We start from the raw sequence: 10,959 nt of genomic DNA, 5'->3' as shown, positions 1-10,959 counted from the left end.
GAGTCTCAAACAACAACAGCAGCAGCAACAGCAACAGCAACAAACCTTTGGTGGGCGGTCGGAGTGTGAAATGGAAGACTTAGGGTTCCTGAGTGGGACTACAGCAAGGACTGGGAAGGAAAAAAGGAAATGGAAAAAGACGATTTAGGAGAGGTAAAAGATCTGTCACTAGGGGCCGGGCGCGGTGGCTCATGCCTGTAATCCCAGCACTTCGGAAGGCCGAGGCGGGAGGATCACGAGGTCAGGAGATTGAGACCATTCTGGCGAACACGGCGAAACCCGTCTCTACTGAAAGTACAAAAAAATTAGCCGGGCGTGGTGGCGGGCGCCTGTAGTCCCAGCTTCTAGGGAGACTGAGGCAAGAGAATGGCGTGAACCTGGGAGGCGGCGGAGCTTGCAGTGAGCGGAGATCGAGCCACTGCACTCCAGCCTGGGCGACAGAGCGAGACTCCGTCTCAAAAAAAAAAAAAAAAAAAAAAAGATCTGTTACTAGGACCCCAGCCCTCACTGGACCACGTCCGCTGGCGAGCACCTCACTTACTGCACCCAGCTTCCCAGTGGCCAGACCTGGGTTCCAGTCCTGGCTGGAGCAAGTCATTACCTTGTCTGGTGCTGTTTCTGCACCTATCAAAAGAGGATGGAAATGTCTAAATGAACCGAGATAAACGCATACGAAAGCACTTTGGGAATCTGAAAAGCACTATGAACAGGTTAGGAGTTTTTGGTCTCTTTTCAAAAAGTTTTTCTTCTAAACTCATGTTTATCAAGGGCTTTTGAGTTTATCGAGGCTAAGACCCTCCCCTCGGTTTCACAATTCTGCCCCTTCCTACACACCAAAGCCCGCGCCGCGTCAGGAGTCTTTTTTTTTCTCCCCTAGCGAAGGCGGGGACTCGGGCGCTGTTGGCAGCTGGCGACGCGGGACGAAGCCGCGACTGGCGGCGCCTGGCCAGTCCCGCATCCGCCGCGGTGGGTGTGCCCACAGGGGTGCGCCGGGGCCAGGGCCGAGCCCGCCGGCCAGAGGGCGCCTGGAGGGTGTGCGCGCCGCGGACGACCAGGGTGCGCCAGCCCCGGGGTGCGCGCCTGGGACGCGGACTGTGCACCCGGAGGCTGCGTGCGCCCCGAAGCCGGGGTGTGCGCCTAGCTGCCCCGGCCGGGTGCACCGCGGGCCGCCTCGCGCACGACTTCCGCAGCTCGCCAAGGTAAGGGACTCTGCGACCCCAGTCCCCGGCAGTGCGCCGGGGTGTCCAACACCCGCCCTGCGCGACCCGGGTGTTGGCCCCCGCGCTCGACCACTCTCCTCTCACCTCCGCCACCCGCCTCGCCCCCTCCCCAGCGCCGCGTCCTCCGCTGCCTTTAAGGCAGTGGCTGCAGCAGCTTGGGCCGACCTGGCGCCCCCGCCTCCCAGCCTGGGGTCTGCGACAGAAAAGGAGGGGGGCTGCTTGGGCTGCCCAAGGGTGGACGCCGCTCCCTTTCCAGCCCGGATTGGCTCTCCGCGCCCCGATTCTAGGGATGGAGAACACTGATGAGTAGGGGGAGGCCGTGCTGTCCTTGCGGCTCAGGTGGTGCAGCCCCCGCCCAGCTTTTCCGAGCTGGGCGCTGCGGTCGGGGATGCAGCCTGCGGGACTGGGCGCTTGCCTCGGGTTCCCCCTACTACCTGGAATCGAGCTCTTAGTCCCTCTCCTGTCGCAAAACTCTCCCCGTAGTGACAACCCTGGCACTCCTCGGCCTCTGGCTGAACTTTCGAGGGCTCCCTTTGGGCCGCGACCTTGGGTGGAGGCAGTGGGGCAGCTCCAGTGCTCTAGACGCCGCCGAGGGCGCTTTGCCCAGCCGGCATGCCTCCTGTGAGCTCCTCCTTTCCCTTCTGCCTCTCCGGTAAGGTGACTCTGGGTACTTTGTCCCCGCAGACTGGCCAGAACTGGGAGTTGAAAAGTCCAGCCCATGGCCTCCAAGCTGGGTCTGAACCTAACTCTTGCCCTGGGCATCCTTCGGGGCTGCCCGAAGCAAGTCTTAGTTCCTAAGCGCCCTGGGGGTGCAAGCCTTTAGGGCAAAGAGGGAGTATTTTCCAGGAGAGGGAGGAGGAGATTCCAGGAGAGGAAGGAGGACCCCCTGAGGCCTGGGCAAAGTCCTATCCACCAAATAGGGCCAGAGGAGGATCAGATGCAGCCAGTGACCCGGCTGAGGCCTGGGGAGAAAGCATCTTGAGTTAAACACGATTCCCAAGGACCTTCCGAGGTAAATCAAGCCCAGGTTGCTTAGAGCTTCTCAAAATGTGACACAGGGAAGCTACACTGGAAATAGAGGCACAGTCTGTTCTAATATTGCCTTTTCAAACCCAGACTTCCCACCTCACTGGACCATAACGTGACCTGGGGAAAGTGAGTTTTGGGGAATGGCTGAGGAATCAGACCAGACTGATTCAATCAACAAATGCTCTGTGCCAGGCACTGGTCAACGTAGTGAGGTACAGAAGTGAACAAAACTGGCACTTTCTGGCCTCATGGAGCTTGCATTCCAGTGGCCAACACCAACAGGAATCAAATCACTCACATAAATAGAGAATTCTCCAGTGCTGAGTTCTTTGAAAAGACTAGATACCCTGAGAACCTGACAAGTCCAGTAGTCGGTCAGTCTGCAGAATGACACGAGAGAGTGGAATGAGCCTTCTAGGCATAAGGAGCCGCATGTGAGACAGCCTCAGGTGAGTAGCAGAGTGGGTTAGAGGAACTGAAAGCTTTCTTTGGCTGAGTTACTACCAGGGGCCCAAATGGGCAGTCCCTTAGTTGTGCATCCCATTGAGTGCCTTCCTTTCTCAACTGTAATAATGAGCAGTTGGAAGCCCCCTGGCTAGATCACAGTGTGGGGAGAAGGAGAGAGAGAGACCAACAGCAGCTTGCTGGACTCACTGCCTCATGTGTGCACCTTGGTCAGACAGCCCATGCCACTCGTGGTGCCAAGAGCAGTGGTTCATTCCCTAGTGTCCATTCAGCTCACAGTGAACCAAAGCCTCTGCCCAACATTTAGGGAGATTTGTGCTGGGAGTGGTGGCTCACCCTAGACTTTTAAAACTAGAAAGAACTTGTCGACAGTGTAAAATTCCTTAGGGTGGCTTACATGGCATTTCCTCGTCTGGGCCCTACCTACCTTCCCAGCCTCATTTCTGGCTCTAACACTTCCCCAGCCCCTTGCAATGAGCACCCTCAATATGTTCAGCACAACTATGCTTCAGATGGTTCCTGGGCCACGCGTTGCCTTTGCACATACTACTACCCTTGGTCTAAAATATTCTTCTTGTCCACCCAGTGAATGCACTCTTAGCTTTTAACTTCAGCATTAAATGTAAGGTTTTTTCCTCTGTAGAAGGCCCTTCCTGACAAGATAGAGGCAAATGCTGCCTTCTCTTTGTTCTTAAAGTTCCCTGGACATGCTTCTGTCACAGCAAACATCAGCTACACTGAGCATCTTAAAAGCAGGACTCTCCAAGTATCTAGCACAGAGCAGGGCACATAGAAGGTGTTCAAAAAATGCTTGTTGGATGGAAACTGTCCAATATTTCTTAACTTTTTTTATGTGGGGAAGGGATGGTGGTTATTGCATACATCTTTGAGATTCTGATGAAAATTATGGATACTCTCCTCCAACTGCATAAAACCTAAAATATCTTGCATACAATATTACATGATTCACAGCTCCCTGCTCCATTAACCCATTTCCAAAACTTTGGACTTCAATTTTACAGAAAATGGATGCTCAGTGAGGTGCGGTGTCTGCCTAAGTACCCACAGCTGGCTATGAGTAGGGATTCCCAAGCTCCTGACTTGCAGTTTAAAGCTCCTTCCAGCTCTGTCTGCTTCTCTTAGCCAACAACCTCTTTTCGTCCCTGGTACTTTATGAAGGCCACAGATCATGGCTGGAAGATGGATATCTTGGTTTTGCTTCAGTTCAGTAGCAGCCTAAGGTGTGACAGGGAGAAAAATCTTATTATGGGCAGAGTTGACAATTAGGAAGACAGATGGGCCCTCTCCCTGGCCTGTTCGCCACCCCTTGCCTGCAATGTTATTACATCTGTTTTAGCTGGAGGAGGGTCACGCGTGCTTCACAGTTACCTCCTGGGTCCTGGATTGGGCCATGTGGGCCAGACTGGGAGACACCCTTGATGGACCATTGAGATCAGAGGCCCAGCTATTGACCTTGTCAAAGGTTTCTTCCTGCAGAACATGCTAAGGAGAGAACGGGGTTCTTGCTTGCTGCTACCAGAGTTCTTGCCTGCCTGGCCCCTGCTTTCTGCAACAAGACACCTGCTTCAGGCTATTCCATTCTTAGCAGATTGGGATTTTCATTCATTCAGTAATTCACCCATTCTTTGAAACTGCATTGAGCCTCTGCTCTGTGCCAGGACCTGTGCTGATTCCAGGTTACAGGAAAGGGCCATGGAGTATGTGTTTGTGCACTTGTGGCTCTGCTCTGCAGGGGGAAGGGAAGAGGCAACTTTTACTCCTAGTTCAACCTGTACTTCTGTAGGTATGGTGGGAAGGATATGTAGGACTTCTTAGTGCTGAGAATATGCTTACTTTATTTATTTTTGAGACAGGATCTCACTCTGTTACCCAGGCTGGAGTGCAGTGTCATGAACATGGCTCACTGCAGCCTCCACCTATCTACTTACTTTTAAAACTCTGATGTTGTGCAAGTTATGTCAACTCTGGGGGGGACTCAATTTTCCTATCTGCACAATGGGTTTGAGAACAATCCTTTCTTGCCAATTTCTGGATGGTGGCGTGGATGCAGTTATCACAGATCCACTCGATTGTGTGTGAAACAGGAGCAGTACAATATCATAATGTACATGTGTGTCGATCCCTGGCATAGTCAAGCCTCACCCTAATCCTAGAGTTAGTTACTGCCATAATCCCCAATGTATAGGTAAGGAAATCGAGGCTCAGAGAGGTTAAGTGACTTGCCCAGGGTCATGCTCCATATTAAATGACCATAAAACTGGAATTTCACAGAGCCCTCTGTCTTTGGAGATCAGATGGCTAACCACTTTGTGCTACCCTGTAGTAGAGTTTGTTGGGGGAGGCATGGGTTTGGAGGTCAGTGTATTCTGGGATTGGAGCCTAGATTCACCACTAAGCTGTGTGATTTACAGCTGGTCCCTAACCTCTCTGTGCCTCAGAACACCAATCTCCCAGACCAAGTTTGGACTAAGAGGCTTCTAATGGGCCTTTCTGTGAACAGCCTCCAGTCTACACAGAAAATATTTCAAAGTAGGATTAAAGGAGAGAAAAGGGATCCTCCAGCTAAAAATAGGGCTGTCACAGTTTCCAGGATAAAATAAATGCTGCCCCAAGATTTAAAGTACGTAGATGGTGAATGGGATACACAGGCAGTTATAGATTGGTGGCATCTGAAGAAGCTGGCCAAGCGTTTCTTCTCCAAGAGAAAGAAGCCCTGTTTTCAAAGGATCGCCTCACTGTCTTGCCCAGGCCCTGGGCTCTGCCCCCTCAAATAGCTTTCTGGAGACACAGGCATTGTGGGAGAAAACACAAATCCCAGCTCCATCACTGTCTTCATTTTTTCCCCAAAAGTAAATAAAACTTGTTGGTTGGATAGATTTTTTTTTTTTTTATTGTGGTTGTAGCTTTTTCCCCTTTGTGTGGAAGGATCCTTTGTGTCTGCAGAGTTTCCTTTGGTATGTATTTCTAATCTGTGGCTCTGACGTCAAGTGACAAGGGGGGAGAGAAATACCGCATCGGGAGAATTTGCTCCACACAAGGATAAAAGAGCAGCCTTTGGTGCCGATTCCCCTCCACAGCCCGGTTTCTGCCCAGCAGGCGAGAGACGCCAGCCCTCGGTGCCATCGGTTTGGATGTTCCTAACAGGGCACCAGGCAGCAGGGCTGAGTGTTTTCAGGCGCTGCGCTCAGTTCATCAGCCATTCCCACCCTGCTCTCCCTTCTGCCTTGGAAAATGTAGCCATCCTACTCCTGGGGAAAGGTTTAAAAGACAGAATGGAGGCTGGCCGCAGTGGCTCAAACCTGTAATCCCAGCACTTTGGGAGGCCGAGGCGGGCCGATGGTCTGAGGTCTGGAGTTCAAGACCAGCCTGGCCAACATGGTGAAACCCCATGTCTACTAAAAATGCAAAAATTAGCTGGGCGTGGTGGTGGGCGTCTGTAATCCCAGCTACTTGGGAGGCTGAGGCAGGAGAATCGCTTGAACCCGGGAGGCGGAGGTTGCAGTGAGCCCAGATTGTGCCACTGCACTCCAGCCTGGGCAGCAAGAGCAAGACTTCGTCTCAAAAACAAAACAAATCAAAACAAAATGAAACAAAAAGACAGACTGGCAAGTTCGGTAGTGGCTGAATATAGTAGTGTGGTCAGGGTCTACAGTTATTAGGTATGACATTGAGTATGAATGGGGAGGGCATTTTATCAATGTTTAAATTAAAAAAAAAATTTTATTTTACTTTCAGTTCGGGGATACAGGTGTGGAATATGCAGGTTTGTTATGTAGATATACATGTGCCATGGTGGTTTGCTGCACCTACCAACCCATCATCTAGGTTTGAAGCCCCACATGCATCAGGTATTTGTCCTAATGCTCTCCCTCCCCTTGCCCCCCACCCCCCAGCAGGCCCCAGTGTGTGATGTTCCCCTCCCTGTGTCCATGTGTTCTCATTGTTCAACTCCTACTTGTGAATGAGAACATGCAGTGTAATGTTTGAATTTTTAAGAGATTATTTTCATGGATCATTTGTGTGATTTGAAATAAAAAATAATAATAAAAGGCGTTACCCACCTGTCCCTCCATAATAGGGTGTTTGGGAATGAGAGGGAAAGAAAGGGAAAATGGCTTCACCGTTTATTATCCCCGTGAGCCTGAGAAAATTATTCAAGTTTACTAAACTTCAGCTTCTTTGTCTATATTAATAAAATGGTGCTGACCTGGGGCTCTTGTGACAGAGAAAACAGAGACTGCCTTGAGTTGTGGTTATAGGAAGAGAGTGAGAAGCCATATAATGCAGTTCAGTAGTACCCTTTTCCCCATGGGAGATACGTTCCAGGACCCTCCGTGGATGCCTAAAACCATGGATAGTACTGAATCCTACATATACTATGATTTTTCCTATGCGTACATACCTATGATAAAGTTTAATTTATAAATTAGCAAAGTAAGAGATTAACAACAATGACAAAAGACAATAATTATAGCAATAATACTGTAATAAAAACTATGTGAATATGGTCTTTCTCTCTCTCTCTCTCTCTCAAAATATCTTAATATTTTTGGACCTTGATTAACCATAGGTAACTGAAACTTCAGAAAGCGAAGCTGCAGATAACAGGGGTTTGCGGGGACCACTGTATTGATGTCTAAGCACAGGTCTGGAAGGAGGCCAAGCATTCTTGAGGCAGTTGATGCCGTGGAGAGGATTTTGAGTTCAAGGTCATTCCACCAGTACAACTGGCCACTGGCCTACACTGTAAGTGCCGTGGATTAACACAGCACCTGCCAACCCACCCCTTGCCCTATGATTGCATGAAGCTCTCTTTTTTGCTGGCTTCAAGTTCCACAGAGCATCCTTATGTCTGAGCTGGTTCTCTGGAAGTGAGGCTTTCTCTCCAGGCTGTGTCTTGGCAGGTGCCAGGCAACCAGGGCATGGGATGCCACTGAGGCAGGGGTCCTCCCTGGGCCAGTTGGATGAGAGGGACAGGCAAAAGAGAGTCCTATGTGAAGAACTTTTGAGACAGAAAGGGTGTGGGTGGAGATTCTTCAAGAAGGAGATAAGGGTGAGCTGGAATTCAGAAATATGCCCAGTACAAATACTTACTGAGCCATAAAGGATATAACAGAGTTTCTTAACTTAGGGTCAAGAGCCCCAAGGGGTTCATGTATAGAATTCAGAGGAGTCTGTAAACTTGGGTAGGGAAAAAAAAGAGCATCTTGATTTAGGATTTTCTTATATTATGAATGTAGGCAACAATCCAGTGTATTTGCCGTCCTTGTGACATTGTCACCAACAGAAATTACAGATATTTTCATGTTACATTTTAGCTGCTACAGATACCTTGAAATATTATTTATGTCCCTGATGGCTTTGTATTTATAGTAGTTACTATACCCGCTGCCAGAGCTTATTATTTAATGCATTAATAAAGAAGAATATATTACATTACACAATTTTAAAAATTTTAATATATTTCAATATTATTGGTTTTCTTTGTAGTCAAGCTATGCATTTTATTTTATGCATTTTTAGATGTTCTGAGAAAGAGTCCATAGGCTTCACCAGTCTGCCAAAGGGATGAAGGCATAAAAAAGGTTAAGACCCCCTGACAGGAAGTCAGTAAGCTTTATCCCCAATTTCCTACCCTCCCTCACCCTGACTTTTTATATACTCATCTATCACTGTCTAATTAGTGGAAGACATTGTTGAGCAGTAGTAAATTTTATTTAATTGTTGGCAAATTTGCAAAATCACAGAATTTGTGGTTTGGGTAGAAGGCTTTGATGTTATCTAGAGGTCAATTTACAAATTGCAGGCACACACGGGTGACTCATCAGGTAATTCTATCAGCCCACAAACCCACCAGCCCCTGAGCTGACTGCTTGGTTAATCCCATGCAAAGCAATCTACTGGAACAACCACTTAGCTCACAGTGATGATCCTGGGAGGTTAAGGAGTTTGTTGAATCCCTTGATCCAGTGCAAACTAGAATCCTAGGAAGGAGATGAAGCCGGTGAAGAAGTAGCTTTGAAGTGGGTTCTGAAATGGAGGGTATGCAAAGGAGGAGAAGGGAGGATGTGGAGGACTGGCCCCATGTTGATTCTGAGGAGGAAGCCAGGAAACAGGAGAGTCTACTGGAGCAATATTTATTAGAGTAGTGGTTGTGTTTTTTTGCTACCTTTTATCGAACTTGTGCCAGACACCGCGCCAAGACCTTTGAATATAGCAGTTGTTTCATCTTTACCCACTACTCAATAAGCTATGACTGTTACCATTCCCGTTGTATTGGTGAGCAAAGTGAAGCTCTAAGAGGTTAAACACTTGCTCTAGGGTACCCAAGATATCAAGTGGTGGAACCAGGAGCTCAGCCTGGATCTCCCTGATTCTAGAAACTTGTTCTTGAAACCTACTACAGGCAACCGGGAAGAGTGTGTTTGGGAAAGCTCTGGCTGCCATATTGTTTTGGTAGGAAAGTGCCTGCTATCCATCCTCATCTTCCCCAATCCATCTCTCTGGCCTTTGCCTATTCTCAGGCCACTTCCCTTCCCCTCCCACCCTTAACCCACTCACAGGCACACGGTCTGCAGGAGTGATGACAGAGTAGAAATTACAAGCAAAAACTGTGGAGTCAGGCAGAATGGGTTCTAATGCCAGCTCTGCTACCTGGCTGTGACCATGCTGAACCTCAGTTTTCATATTTGTGACATGGAGATAATGATGCTTCCCTAAATTTACCTATTCTCCTGCTAGTGCTTCAGCACCATTTTGGATACTTCTTTCCATTTGGGTGGGAGGAACTAGACTTAGACTGGGTGAAATTGCCCCCATCTTCTCAGGTGAGCTCCTGTAGGAAGACTTCCCTGATTTCTCTCCAATGTGAGCAGCAGGCACTACTCATCATAGTACCTGGCTCTGGCCTTGTGAAAAGCTCACTGCTGTTGCTGTGTGTGGCTGTCCCTCTGGATAGAAGCTCCCTCTCTCCTTCCCAGTGCCCAGTGCCGCATCTGTCATGGAGTCCTTCTCAGTAGAACCTTGATAAAAGCAAATTAATTGTCTCCTTCATTCCCTGTTTCAGGGACCCTTTGCCCATTCTTGGCACCCCAATCCCCCAGACCCCTATTCTGGTCTCTGTCACCTAGAGCTTGTCTCTCACCTTTCTTTGGCCCCTGCTGCTTTCTCCCTCTCTCTCCAGTCCTCCCTGCCTCCCACCTTGGCCATTAATGCTGCTGCTCCAAGTGCCAGATGCACTAGGCTCCTATGCAGATTTGCATTAGTTGAAGGTGGAAGAAACCTTACCGCTTACCTAGATCGTCCCCCTTGTCTTACAACTGAGGAGCGAACCAGCGAGGGCAGTGGCAGGCCCTGGATTGCAAGGGGATTGAGTGACTGAGCTGAACGAGGACTTTTGCTCCAGTTTGCTACCCTACCCTGGAACTCATGATTCCACATTGTTAAGTGGCTGATATTTGGGGCAAGGGGACAGGGGAGGAGCACATTCTTCTTCAGGTGCTTGCTTGCCTTGCTCTTGTGCCTGCCATGGGGCTGGCCTTCCCTGGGCCTGGCCTTCCCTGACCTAATCCTCTTCTCCTTCATTCTACCCCCATGTGCCTTGGCTTTGCTGACTGCTGAATGGAGCCCTGTGTCAGCCAGGCCCGTGGATGGCCACCTTCGGGTGATGCCTGGTGGTGCCAAAAGGCTCCTGCCTTGAGAGCTCTGCCCACTGGCAGAGAAATTCCCAGCTTTTGAGCCATTGCTTTGGACTACTTTGTCTTCTCCAGGCAGCTCTTGTTAAAATGCAGATGTGTTAACTGGAAGGAGAACCTGTTAGCCCATCGCGGTGCGGTCTGTGGAAGAGTGGAATTCCCTGGGCCTTGGCTAAGTCACATCGCTGCCCTATCCTCAGCTTCCTATCTGTAAAATGGGAACAAAAAAGATTGTATTATAGGGTTACCCAAGGATGAAATGAGATAGTGCACTTAAAGCCCTTGGCACATAATAACTAGTTAATAAAATTAGCTTTTTTTTCCCCCTGAGATTCCCTAGCTGAAGTCCTGGTTCTTATTAGTTATTATTATTATTATTATTATTAACTTTTTAAAAAAATTAAGTAATGTAGTCTTCTTTCAGTTGAACATTTCTTTTTCCTTTCTAATTATAAAGTGAGTTTGAAGTTAACTTTCTTGCCTTTAAAATAGGTTAAAAGATCCTACCTCACTGGCGTGTCAAGGATTTA

The 10,959-nt window shown here is 48.9% G+C and overlaps 1 protein-coding gene across 2 annotated transcripts in view; it reads left to right on the top strand.

The window, feature by feature from the left end:
- Positions 1 to 888: 888 nt before the first annotated feature.
- Positions 889 to 10,959, top strand: part of KANK4 (KN motif and ankyrin repeat domains 4) — a 90,962-nt gene continuing 80,891 nt past the window's right edge. Inside the window, exon 1 of one of the 2 annotated variants that reach the window (XM_025395711.1) lies at positions 889 to 1,199. The gene's annotated coding sequence lies outside the window, so the exon portion shown is untranslated. The remainder of the gene's footprint in view (positions 1,200 to 10,959) is intronic. The other variant, XM_025395721.1, reaches the window with a different exon arrangement.

The sequence above is a fragment of the Theropithecus gelada genome, chromosome 1, assembly GCF_003255815.1.
Source record: "Theropithecus gelada isolate Dixy chromosome 1, Tgel_1.0, whole genome shotgun sequence".
Classification (NCBI taxonomy): domain Eukaryota; kingdom Metazoa; phylum Chordata; class Mammalia; order Primates; family Cercopithecidae; genus Theropithecus; species Theropithecus gelada.
The sequence above is the reverse complement of the archived record's forward strand: the minus strand, read 5'-3'. Positions and strand labels throughout refer to the sequence as shown.